Here is a 13659-nt window from a genome sequence, read left to right on the forward strand (position 1 = left end):
GGGGAGGCGGCGGGCGCACTGGGGACTTGGGGTTGGGCGGCTCCGCTTCTCCTCACAGGTCGCTTCGCTTTAGCCCAGTCCTCCCTGGAAGGGGTCCCCCTTCCTCCGCGCTCGCCTCATTTCCCTCGGGTCCCCGCGGCCCGCAGCCAGCTCCTCGCGCGCCGCCGCCCGGGATGACAACCCGCGGCGACGCCCCGCGAGGCGGGCGGCGAGGAGCTGGAGGGGCGGGGGGGGGGGCGGGGCGGGGCGCGGGAGGCGGCGGCGGCGGCGGCGGCGTTGGCGCTCAGGCCGCGGCGCGAGGCCGGCCGGCCGGCAGGGGGAGGCGGGGGGCGCGGGGCAGCCCCGCCTTTCCCCCGAGGAGCGGCTGGGCGGCCATATTGCGGAGCTGTCTGCGGTGGCAGCGGCGCCTCTCCTCTCCAGCGGCCCAGCGCTCCCACCACCGCCTCGCCCTCCCAGCCGCGACGCCCGGCGCCGCAGCGCAGCGCCCCAGCCATACTCCGGCGGGAGGACCCGCTCGCCGTTGGGGTAAGCGGCTGGCGCCCTCCCTTCCCCCTGCGCTGCCCGGAGACGCCGAGGTGGCGGCGAGAAGTTGCGGGGGCCCTGCCGCCCCGCTGGCGGGGCCTCTCGCGCCTCTGTTCGCGCCCCGCGGGCCGCGGCCCCGCCGCCTTGACCACCCGGCCAGCCAGGCCGCTGCCCGGGAGGCGGGAGCTGCGAGGCCCAGCCCGAGTTGTGACCGGGCTGCGGCCCGAACACGCCGCCGCGCGAGTCTCCTCCGGGTGGTCGCGGGGTCCGCCTTCGCCGTCGGCCGCGGAACCCCTCCCCCACGCCCCGGGGGCCGGCCGGGTTCCCGCCGCCTGGGCGCGGCCTGGCGCGGCCCTTCACGGTATTTTGAAAATACCATATTAAACATAGATAGAATTACAATTTGCAGTGTAGGAAATGCATTTATTAGAACTTCTTCTCTGGCCTTCAGTTTGAAAGTAAGGGTGTTGAATTACTAGAGAGCGTGCGTTCTGCCCTTAGTGGCAAAGGGAATGTTGCATTACCGGGTTTGGGGCGCGGAGCCACTCTTGTGCACCCGCCAGCCGAGGGCCGCGGTTCCCGGCCGACCCTCTCTACTTGCTGCTGCTGCTGCTGCTTTAAGCAGCCTCGGAGCCTTATAACTTTGCCCTGGAGGCAGCCCGATTTAGTATCTTAGACCCTACTAGAAAACTTGAGTACATTACAGTCCTCCCTTCCTTTAAAGGCCTCTAAACTTAATTCCCGGGCTCACCCATGGGGAGGCGAAAGGCACTAAATTATTTCAGTTTAAAAAGAGCACATCACTTCTTATTCAGGAATGCCATGATTCTTTAACCATTTCCAATATTGGTATTTTTTCCCCTCATGGAGATTGGAAAAGTAAAGTCATGTTTACTACATCAAAAATGTATTTAAAATACAGTTGAGATTTTGTAGAAGACATTTTAATGAGTTCTGTGGCACTAAGACTGGCATGATGTAAATGTGAAAGTCTAAGCTAAAAGGGTTTATTTGATAAACGAGTACTTGGACATAGACATTACAATCACTTGCTTACGGAGCATACATTTTTTTAGAATATTAAATACTCGTATTTCTAATGGAATTCTAAATGAACAATGCTTCATTCATTTTGCTGGGTAAATAATGGCTTAATCCATTTGCCAAAACAGCATTATTAGATTTGAGAAGAGAGACTAATATTCAGACTTGCAATTTTTTTTTAATTTTCAGAATTTGACTTTATCTTCCAGAAAGACATAATAATTTGTCCCAAATATGACAAAATGTAGAACACTTCTTTCGAAGTCAGTAGTATGCTGTAAAAAAGATTGCATTTTGTTTGTTAGTCACTTTCATATGAGATGGAATTTAAAAAACAGTTAATATATTAGTAAGGAATAAAAATATACTGGAATTCTTTACAGTTTTGATAAATTGAGACAATTTTATAATAACATTTAGAAATACTAAATTCTTGCCCTTGTGGATTGTACATTGTTTTGTTTACACATGAAAGAGCAGGTAGGAGAGGCTCAGAAATATTTGTGTAATAAGTGCAATTAATTTCAGAGTGAAAAGTATATTGCATCTGTCCTTTGTTTTGGACATGATTATTACTTAATTGAAAAGTAAATTCATTATTTTTCTTGTGGCAGTAAGAAACGACAGACTGTTGTTGCTAACTCAGTCTCAGGGAGGGGGGAAACAAGGGTTGTTTCTTGCGTATTGCTTCATCCTTCCTAAGAGCAGAATTGGATTTTATTATTCAATTTTATCTTTTCCAGGATGTTGAAAGTCTACATATTTTATCTTAATTTCAGTTCTTAGTCTTTTAACCTACTGTGGATAGTCTCATGTGATAGAGTCTGAAATGTTGAATGATGAGGGGAGTCTTGTTTTTTATACATTTTTAACTTAACTCCATTTAAAAATGGCAGTGTTAAACCACTATTTTCTAAAGACCAAAGCCTAAAAAAATATGTTCTGTTAAGGTTGTGAAGTCTGAGCTATGCTAGTGGGCATACTTGACAGGTTATAGCTAATATAATTTTATGGTACTGCTGTGATTCTGGGAAGGCAAGGAAGTTACCTTTCTTGGATGGCTTTGGACCTCGTCCAGACCAAGAGCTAGTGGACATTTCCTACCTACCCTGATACTACTCTTGGGGTAGTGGATCAGTAGAACTGGATTGAGTTGCTCTAGACTCCACCCTTACAAGGTTATTTTAAGCCTCATGGTGTTAGAGGCTGTTCTGGGAACTTCCCTAGCTTTTGCAGTCAGTATATACTCACCTCTTACTGTAGTAGATGGAGGAGGCCAGTCTGACCCCACGAGAGTTCCTCAGTTTCTGGCCTCTTTCAGAAAAATTCTGCCTTTCTTATTCATTTTAGTTTCTGGTATATTTCTCAATATTAATTTATATTGAACATATATTCAAAATCATTTTTAAAGACTAAAAAATAGGAGAAAGTTTAAAAACCCAGAAGGATGGAGAGGGAAAGGGAAAACTAATAGTCCTCACTCCCCAAACCCTCTAACCTCTTTTCCAATCCTGTTTTTCATATGTAATTACTATTAGCAATTCCTCCTATAGAAAATGCCATTACTTATGAAAGGGTAAACATATACTTTATATCTCTTATTTGTGATTTTAAAGTCTATAAAATAAGGTTATTTTGTAACATTGAAAGGGTTGTTTACTGCTGTGTTACATATTTCTTAGAATTTCATCATTTGCATGAACACAATGGAGTTTCCTATCATCTCAAGTGTGTTTATGTACATGTGCAAATTTTCTTGACTAATGATTGAAGGCGAGGTTTACTTGTTTTCTTCTTAGAATGTGGTATATAAATGACAGTGAAAAATTGTGTCCTTTGATAAAGGGTTTATGATATGGGGTAGTGCAGTGTCCATGTGAGATGTGTATCTTTGTACCGGGTAACTGTTTGGAGAGAAAATATGGTCCATATAATTCACTTCTTTATTTCTTCAATCCATTTTGAACTCTAGTTTTAGCTTCCTGGAAGGGATGGGTTCATTCAGGTTAGGAGATACATAAGGCTTTTTGTTTATGTTTTTGTTTTTTCCTTTTGAATAGTAAATCTTTGCAAATTCATTAATTTAAAATACTTAGTTTTATAGATACTATAAATTTGCATATGAATAACCTTGTATTATTTTCTATAATATCCATTACATTTTAACAGAAGTCTAAACTGCATTTTATAGAGAGGTTAGTTATATATAAATAAGGTAACTGTTTGCTTCATGTGATATAATACATGTGAATAAAATGCTCAAATGCTTGTTACTTTTCCAAATTTATATATATTTTAAATAAACTTTTTAAGTTCTAGTAAAGTTGATTTGTTTGAGAAAGATTCTCTTTACTGTTAAACATTTAGAGAAGAGGTCAGCAAACTGGTTTGCAAGGCCAAATCCAGCCTGCTTGCCTGTTTTTGTAAATAAAATTTATTGGACTGCAGAAGTGCCCATTTGTTTACATATTGTCTTGCTTTTGAGCTGTAACGGCAGGGTCCATATTTTTGTCAAAACCTAAACTATATACTCTCTGGCTTTTTACATAAAAAGTTTGCCAAACCCTGATTCAGAGAAAAAACTGCCTACCGAAAGAATGTTTTAGGTACAATATCAGAAAAGGAGGTACTGCATTGTTTTATTCTCTGGAGTTGTAGAATTTATAAAGTTACAAAATTCAGTATCAGTAATGATACAGATATATATATATTTCTGACTCGTAGGCAATCCTCCTGGGTTTTCAGGACCTTAAATGTTTTATTTATGAAAAGTTGAAATTAATAAGACTGCCGCAGGTGAAATTGTGAAGTGAGCAATTCTAAGTTTCAAGCCCTTATGTCGTTTAAGATGCTTTGGCTATAATAACAGAAAATTCTCAAAGTGGCTTCAATAAATGAGGAAATTTATTATCTTACATAATAAAGTCAGAGGCTCAAGAGTAACTCAGTGATGCCATCAAAGACTTAACTCTTGTTTTCTGCTCTGTGGTCTCCCCATTAGTTTCACTTTCTGTGGTCCCAGTTCAGTTGCAACAGGACTGGCATCTCATTCAGACACAATAATATCCAAAGGAATGAGAAGGACAATCTCTTTTTCAGAAGCCCCCAGCAGATACTTTAGTCTTATTGGCCAGGATTGGAGCACATTCCATACCTAACTAGTCACTGGCAAGGGTAATAGAATTGTCCTCTCTTCTGACTCTGTTCCCATTAAATTATTTTCCTTATTCATATACCAAATGTCTTTGGTTCTTTCTTACCCCCATTCAAAATTGGATCCAAGATCGATCTGTAATACATAGTGTAGTGTGAATATATGAATTCATATTTTCATGGATATGAAATTTATTTAAACTATGGAATTAAAAGCATTGATTTCTTGCTAAAATACTTTAATGCAGGGGTTGACAAACTAGACTATGTTTTTGTAAGTAAAGTTTTATTCAAATACATATTTGCTCATTTGTTTACCTGTTATCTATAACTGAGATCCACAACCTCCCCCACTGTGGCCTGTTAGGAACTGGGCTGCACAGCAGGAGGTGAGCGGCTGGTGAGCCACCTAAGCTTTTTCTGTATTTATAGCTACTCCCCAGTGCTAGCATCACCACCTCAGCTCCACCTTAGATTATCAGGCATTAGATTCTCATAGGAGCACGTTTCTGGTGCCAAAAAGGTTGAGGATCACTGATCTATGCCTACTTTCACACTACAACAAAGTAGTTGCAATAAAGACCGTAAGGCCCACAAAACCTAACAAGTTTACTTATCTGGTCTTTTACAGAAAAAGTTTGCCAACCTCTGCTTTAAGGTAGCTCTTATACATTCAGACATTTATAGTCATATGCCAAATACTCTTGGATTTGATGTGTAAGATACTGAGGTCACTCTAGAGGGATTATAATTGTGCTCTGTTGTACATCATTAAGTGTCAAGTCCTCTTATGTGTATAAACTGGAGTTAATATTCAGTGCAACAGCATTGAACCTATCTTTGTTTTCTATTTTAAACATGAATTTTTGATGTTTCCACTTATCAAGATGTCTTACATTTTGATAAATGTAAAATGACATTGGACTGCATTTAGCTTTCTTAACTTTTAGCACATAAACACTGCAAATGGTAACGTATTATTTGTTTTTCTACCCACCTTAGATTAACCATATAGGATGGTGTTTTTTTAAAATTTATAAAATTCTTTTAGAATAAAGTGTAAATTCAATGTAAAACTTTTTTTTTTTAATATTGCTATTCTGCTTTAAGTTCGAGAAATTGCTTTGCATTTTCGGTAACGTATGTTTTCTCAAAAATGTTGAATATTTCATTTCCTTTAAAATAATCCTTGAACAAAAATCAGTTTCAGCATAAGCAAGTACTTAATTTCTTATTTAAAACTGCATATCACTTTTATAGGAAATCCATTTACAGAGGTGATTATACTAGTATTAATGTGCACTTAAAACATCTTTAGAGGTAGTCTTTGACCTGAAAACGACAGCAGAAAGAACTTCTTGAAAAGCTCTAGGAATTGTTTAGAATGAGCTTGTCTAGAATGATGTCAGAAAACAAGGCCCAATAGAACAGCCAGAAGAGCCCAGGACTAGGATTAGGAGGACCTCTGACTTTGTTAACTAGCCCTATTACTTTGGACAGGTCACTTATCTGAATCTTAATTTCATTATTAGAATGAGGGATCATGATACTTACCTTGGGCAGAGAGAGGAAGGGTTGTTATGAAGATTAAATAATATAGGTAAAGTAGCTGAATAGTGAGCCTTCTACAAATCCTCCGTCCATTACCCTTGTCCTTGTTTTTGGCCTTCTTTATTGAAGAAATGGAGCTCAAAATTCTTGTCCTCTTTATTTCACTTGGGGAATGACATTATATGGGTAAAAGTATATTATTATAGCTCTTAAATTCAGTGCTGACACTGAGCTAAAAATATAATAAGCATAGTTCTAAGTCTAAGGTTTTAAGCCTATGGGTCTGTGACCTTAGGGAAAAAAATACATCTTTACACATTTTCTCCCATACAAATGTGGGCAGCAGTAGCAATTAGTAACAGAGACTATTTTCAGTAGAAATTGCGGACATTTTCATAATCCATTACTGTTGTAAATATCTTAAAATGATATATTTATCATTACTTAGAAGTTTAATTATTAGATCCATTAGTAGATGTCATGATTTAAAGATTAATAAAGAAGCACATATATTACTATGTCATAAGTTTGTGCTTTTTATATTCTGATAATTTTAATCCAGTATAATTGGTTTTTAATTTTATGTATTTTGTGCATTTTAAAAATACTCTCAAGGAAGAGGTTCATAGGCTTCACCAGAGTGGCCCATGGAAGGGGAGGGGGAAGATTAAGAACTTTTTTTTATAGATGCTAGTATTGTGTTGATTTAATTGTCAGAATTACCTTATTAATTCAGATTATACTTCTGTTTGTTACACTGCTTCGCAATCCCCCAGTAAATTGGGGGAATTCTTTTGTAATTTTTTAGTCTGTGGAGAGAAAAAATATTACAGTCATGGGGAAAGGAATATCTTAAGAGTAAACTTAGCTAGTCTGGTATAAATTATTGAACTTCATTATAGGCCCATTATGGACTAGACTTGACACCTGTTTTGCCACCTGACAGGTGGGAACAGTCTGTTGTGCTGCTGACTTATAGAGCTCAAGGTGTTAAGCATGAAGCTGTTTTTCCACTGTGAGTTAGATGGAGGCTGTTTTAGGATCATCCTTAGAGTTTAAAGGACAAAGAAGAGAATGTTTTGTATGAATGTTTTGTCTCTAAAAGATAGCACTGTGTTTGAATACATACTCATGTGAAATTTTCTGGAAATGGGAGATATATATGCTGGCAGCATCTCTTAACATTCATTGTTGGATATTTCGCTCCTGTGATTGCTTTTCATTTCTTCTTGAGAAGTTAGTATGGAAAAGAGATAGGGTAAGTCCACTTTAAGAAATTTAGGAAGAGTGAGGAGGAGGAAGTAAATTTTTTCCTCAATAATTACGTATTATGAGAGCAGAGGGAAGAAGAGTTGATTTTTATTACATATCTTCGATATACAGTGATTTAGGTGATTATATATTATCATATTTTTAGAGGGGAAAGAAAGGAAGACACAGAAAGACTTAGTTTTCAAAATGAAGCAGAGATGGAAGGAACCCGAGGTCATGTATCTAGGTGTGGCTTTTCATGTGACTTTTTACTTGTTTATTCTGTTGCTAACTGATGCCAGTTTCTAGAAAAAATATACTAATAAGATCTTGGACTAGAAATGTACAGTTGAGGTTAAATAATATTATGATATAAATATTTTTCAATAATCACTTAATTGGCTAAAAACTTGGGTTTTAATTACATTTATATATACACAGCCTCATCCTAAAAAATTTAAGGCAGAATTCTTATGTATGTCATATAAGTTAGTAAACTGATACATAAAGTTTAGTGAAATATGTTTTTAAATTCTCATCTGATTTTTAAAATTAAGAACTTAACAAAAATAAGATCCTGAGTAGAATTAAGTTCTCAGTTTTGTATATCCAAATATTATTGTAAGAAATCCTGTGTTTTCACCTGGTTATAATGGGTGGTACATATTCTGCCTTTTCACTTATGCTTATGTAAATGTTGACACAGTTTGTCATAACAAAGAAATGTAGTACATTGTGTGACTTGGTTTCAACATTGTTTTAGTCATTAGCTGTTATAAGGAATGTAGCTGAGAATATCTTGGTACAGGTTACCTTCTTTTGTAGTTATTTCTTAGCCATAGATTCTAGAGGCAGAATTTCCTGTTCAGAAAAGCTTTGTAACTTTTGTTATATATTGACAACTTACTTTGTAGAAATATGGAGCTAATTTATGGTGTTACCAGCAGTAATTATCTACTTCTTTCCCAAAACAGTCTCTTAGTACTGGTATGTGTAATTAATAATTATTTTGCTAGTTTAATGAGTATATGTATATAATCACTAATAGCTTAAAGCTATTTTGGTTTTTAGTTTTAATCAGCACAGTTGTTTGCTTTTTTTTTTTTTTTACATAGTAAAAAACAGTTTCTCATTTAACCGTATATTGAGTGGAATCTGAGTGATACCTTTATATATTTATTTTTTACTTTCCATGGGAATTTTTGTTAATGTGGCTATTGCATATTTTTCTCATATATTACTTTAATTTTGCTGTTCTACCTATGAAGGGGTTTTAAGTAAAATATATTAGTCTGTTTTCATCATAACCTATATGTCTTCCTTAGTCATATTTTTCCTCCAAAACGAGATCTATTTTTCTCTTTTTGAAAAAAGATTAACCCACTGAGATTTTATTAAATGTTATGGTGAAGTTATAAGTCCAACTTCACTTTATATACTTATCGTAATTTTGTTCTTTCGTTTCAGGGAATTTGTTTTTCTTATTACAGAAACCCTACATTTTTATTTTAGGATTTTATAGATTAATTCTAATTCCTTAGAGACTCAATATTTTGCAATATAATCATTCTGATCTTTTCCATAGTTTTTAAAAAGAAATGTGATGATACTGCATGTATAGTTTTATAATCTGCCTTATAGTATTTTGGGACTATTTTGCCATGTCATTTAATATTTTTCTGTAACAATTTGATTGGCTGCATTGTGGTCTAGCAGAGCCTTCAGATATACCATGATTCACTTAACTAACCTCTCAGTATTACATATACTTTTGTTAATAGCACTATAGAATCTTTGTAATTATACTATTTATACATTTGTTATTGTTTTCTTTAGGTAAATATCTACAAATAAAATTATTTCTCATTTTTTAATATCAAATGAGGAAGACAGGTTGGTATATGGCAGAGCTCTGGACTCTAGGTGTCAAAAGACCATTTGGTCATTTATTACCCTTATGACTTAGGACAAATCACTTTTATGTAGGGGGCCTTGTTTCTTCAACTGTAAAGTACCTGTAATGTGACCTGTCTTGTCTGTCTCCTAAGTGTTTTATTAGTAGAAAATTAAATGATATATAACAATATGCAATTATGAGGTATTCATAAATACAAGGCATTGTTAAGTAATCATGTTGTTCAGTTGGTAAATAAGGAAGTAGAGCCTTATTCTCAGATAGTTTATAAATAACTGCAATAAAACAATGAAAACTAAATTGGCTTTTAAGAGAGAATACTGGTCTTAAAATACACATCATTAGAAGTTTCTTTTAGAAGTCAATCGTATCTTTGTTTGCTAAGGCTTCTACGTTTCACAGTTCATTTAGATCAGTTAAGCTTGTTGGGGATTTTTAAAACTTAATTAGATTGTGTAAAAACTGGTTTTGTGTGTACTGATCTATGATATATCCTTTTATATCAGCAGAGTTCTCTTACTAAACCTAAAACTTTCATAATGGATTATTTTGCTTGAAAGGGCCATTTCTATAGCGTATAACTTGAAGTAACTCTAATATTGAAAACTTGGATAAATTATTTCTTAAAGGAAAAAGATAGAACCTTATCTTTATTTAGTTCTAGTATTTCATTAATACATAACTTCAGAAATTCTGCAAACCCACATATTTAATATTTATTTGCCTGCCTAGCTGGACCTGTGTTTGTTAAATACTTTTTCTGTAATTTGAGGGTTTTAACTTCGTTTATAGCCTGGCATATAATTAATTAATGCTTAGTTTCTTTTCTTTCTTCTTCTTTACTGATAAGAGATTAGACATGATCAGTATATGACTCTTAGGTCTCAGCTAACTTATCTAGTGTGTTGCTGTGGGGTCTGATATAAAATGTGAAAGAAATGTAAAAAGTTGTTTAGGACAACTAAAATTCCTTGTACTCTGGCAGAAGCAAACCTATAATAACCTTTGTAGGGATACATACGTAACTCAGGGCTTGTAGGATTCCCACTTTGGGGAATGGGTAAGGGACATGAGCTTTCTGTCCAGAATTACAAACTTTATAAAGAAATAAGTTACAATGAACTGAGAATAGTAGAATAAAAATATAGTGACATAAAATAAACATAGGGATAAAAGGATTTAAAATGTAAAATAGTATGGCAGTATTAAAAAACATTCTTTAAAAACCCAAAAACGAATTAGTGGAAATAAGAATATATAACCACTGAAATTTTAAACCCATGGACAAAACTGGAGAGAATTGGTGATTGGAGGAATGTTGCATGGAGATAAAGAGATGGAAAATATGAAAAAGTAGGCATGGATTAGAGAATAAGATATCCAGTATATATCTAAGAAATGCTGGATGAAAAGAGGGAATGAGAGGCAATGGCTGATAATTTTCCAGAATTTAAGAACAAGGAAGCTTACAAAATCTTGAACAAAGATAAATAAAAGCAAATCTGAAGAATACCCTACCTCCCATAAACAATTTTTAAAGCAGAGAGGACAGGCATATTATCTCAAAGGAATGAGTTAGATTGACAGCCCACTTCTCATCAGCAGTAACATCCCAGAAAAAAAAATACCTTCCAGATGCGGAGAGAATAATCAATTTAGGGTTCTATATGCAATTAAATTATTAATGAAAAAAGGAAGTATTCAGTGGAAAGATATAACAATTATACACCTATACTCACCTAAAAGCATATAAATTAAAAAATGGCAGTTTACAAGAAGACATACTTGGAAAAATTTAATACATTTTCCTCAAATTGATTAAGTAGACTTTAAATAATACTAGAAAGACTATAAACAAAAATTAAATATTTGGTCCAGCTTGATGTAACTTAGCAAATGCAGAAAATAACATTTTTTTATTTTTATCTGCAACAGTCAAAAAAAACCCCTAAACTGACCAAATATTAAACATAAAGGAAATCGTAATGAATTCTTTACTATAGTAAAACTTAGAAATAAATACTAAAAAGACAGCACTTGCCCACAGGCCTCTTAACCATTCCATTTTGAAACTTAAAAAAAATTTTTCTTAATATCAATTAGAAATCATAATTGGAAAATGAAACATCTAGGGCTAAACAACAATGAAAAAACTACATGTGAAAACCTGTGTGGGAAACCAGTAAAGTGATAATTGGAAAAATGCTATGATTTCAAATAGATGATATCTTTCTCAAAAGATATTCCCTACGAATGAATATTTATGTATGTGTTCCTAGGAATGTTCATTGCAAGTTTCATGTTCTTTTTCCCTTGAGCATGAAAGTACTGTTCAAGGCAGGTATGTTGACCCGAAGTGAAGTGCCTTTAGTACATGTGAGTTTGGAAAGCTCGCAGAACTCTTATGATGAGACAAATCTAGAACAGATTGGGTGTTTGAAAAAAATCACTTAAAAAAAATAATACAGTGGCTACACTGTAGACATGGAAATATATTCCAACAGTACAAGTAGGGGAAAAAGCCCTAATGTTTTGTATAAATTGGTAGTTGTCGCTTGGGATACAAATTTTACTAATATAGAAAAAGTGCTAATGTAATCTGGAAAGTACTGTGATTTAAAAAGTTTTGATATAGACACTCATTTCTCATTGTGAGGAGCTTGAAGAAAATCATTCTATGAAGTGAGATAAACAATATTTCAAATCAGTATTTTACAGGTCATGTGTTTTTAATATTTAAGTATACTAATATAAATATATATTTGAATGATAAAAATTATTTTAAAATATTCTCACTGGTGAAATTGGGGCGTCACTTTGTACTTGGAGCTGCCTTATACTTGGACATATTTAGTTTATGACTTTAATGCATATATTAGAAAAGAAAAAAGGTTGGAAATTACCTAAACTTTACATTTTAGTGATTATAAAATGAGTCACAAAGTAAAGCCAACTAGTGAGAAGAAAAACAAGAAAAAGGACTGAAATTAACAAAAGAGAAAAATAAACCGAAGATCAAAAGTGAAAGCTGGCTTTTAGACTAATCAATGAAGCAAACTTCTGGCAAAATTAGAAGGAAAGACAAAAATTAACAGTATTAGGGATGAAAAGAGGATTATATCTGCAGATGTAATAGAGATATAAAAAAATGGCGAGAGGATACTATGAATAACTTTCTATAAATATGTCACCAAGACTTGTAGAAGAGCAGATTCATCTATGGGATAGGGATTTAAGTGTTTTTTGGCCATGTTATGTTTGAGATAATCTTTAGATGTTAAGCAAAGCCAAGTTAGCCATGAAAGTTCTGAGGTATGTACAGATTTGGGAGGTACTAACTTATATAAAAGACGTTAAAAGCAGGTCAGTTTAGAGGCTGTTTTAAGACCTGAGATGACAATCTGAACTAATAATGGTAGTGGGACAAAAAGAGGATATAATTAGAAGATAGGACTGTACATTTAGGTTCATGAAAGTAGGTGACTGTAGGAAGGGGAGAATATCTATCATTTCCTAGCTAAGAGTTAAGAAAATGGTAAGAGCAGGAAATAAGGAGTTTAACGCTTCCAAATGAATTTCATAGCATAGTGGATTAGATAAAAAAATCTCAGGCGGAAGTACCCTCTGTAGAGAGGTCGATTGAATAAAATTTAGGGAAATGACCTTTACTTCAATGCTTTTTAATTTGGAGAATTTCTAGTTTATTAATGATAGCACCTTAAAAAGCAATTGACAGTACAGTTTAGGAAAAAAAACCAGTTCACTACCAGTGTTAATTTAATTTTACATAAACATGGTTTTTGAGGGTGCAGCAAATTGACTGGTTTTCAGTGTGAAAATCAAATATAAAACCTGTTTTTGGAGTTATTGCTGAATAGAACTTGTCTTTAATCCTGACGTAATGGAAATTATACATAAATCAGATTCATCAAGTGAATCTTCAGCTGTTTGAGAACGATGTTAACATCACATGTAGGAATGCTACTTTTTTTTTAGGATTTGACATTTTGAGCAATCAAGAGTTACTGTATTTTATAAATGGAAATACCACTACTAAAAACAGAATCTCAAAAATAGACTGATGTCATTTGTTTCCAAAGACTTTTGATACACTAGAGTGAGGGGAAAATGATAAAAGTGAGATATTTTGTGGCAAACTTTGGGAGTAAGGTGAGGACTGTAATCATGAGTTATCTAGGGGTAAACACAGCTGCAAGCACTGC

General features: G+C 35.5%; 1 protein-coding gene across 2 annotated transcripts in view; it reads left to right on the forward strand.

Annotated features, from left to right (window-relative positions):
- The first annotated feature begins 355 nt into the window (after window positions 1-355).
- The window catches only part of RDX (radixin), a 72681-nt gene continuing 59377 nt past the window's right edge, over window positions 356-13659 (forward strand). The window contains exon 1 of one of the 2 annotated variants that reach the window (XM_016121123.2): window positions 356-525. The gene's annotated coding sequence lies outside the window, so the exon portion shown is untranslated. The remainder of the gene's footprint in view (window positions 526-13659) is intronic. The other variant, XM_016121120.2, reaches the window with a different exon arrangement.

The sequence above is a fragment of the Rousettus aegyptiacus genome, unplaced genomic scaffold (genome assembly GCF_014176215.1).
Source record: "Rousettus aegyptiacus isolate mRouAeg1 unplaced genomic scaffold, mRouAeg1.p scaffold_m13_p_5, whole genome shotgun sequence".
NCBI lineage: Eukaryota > Metazoa > Chordata > Mammalia > Chiroptera > Pteropodidae > Rousettus > Rousettus aegyptiacus.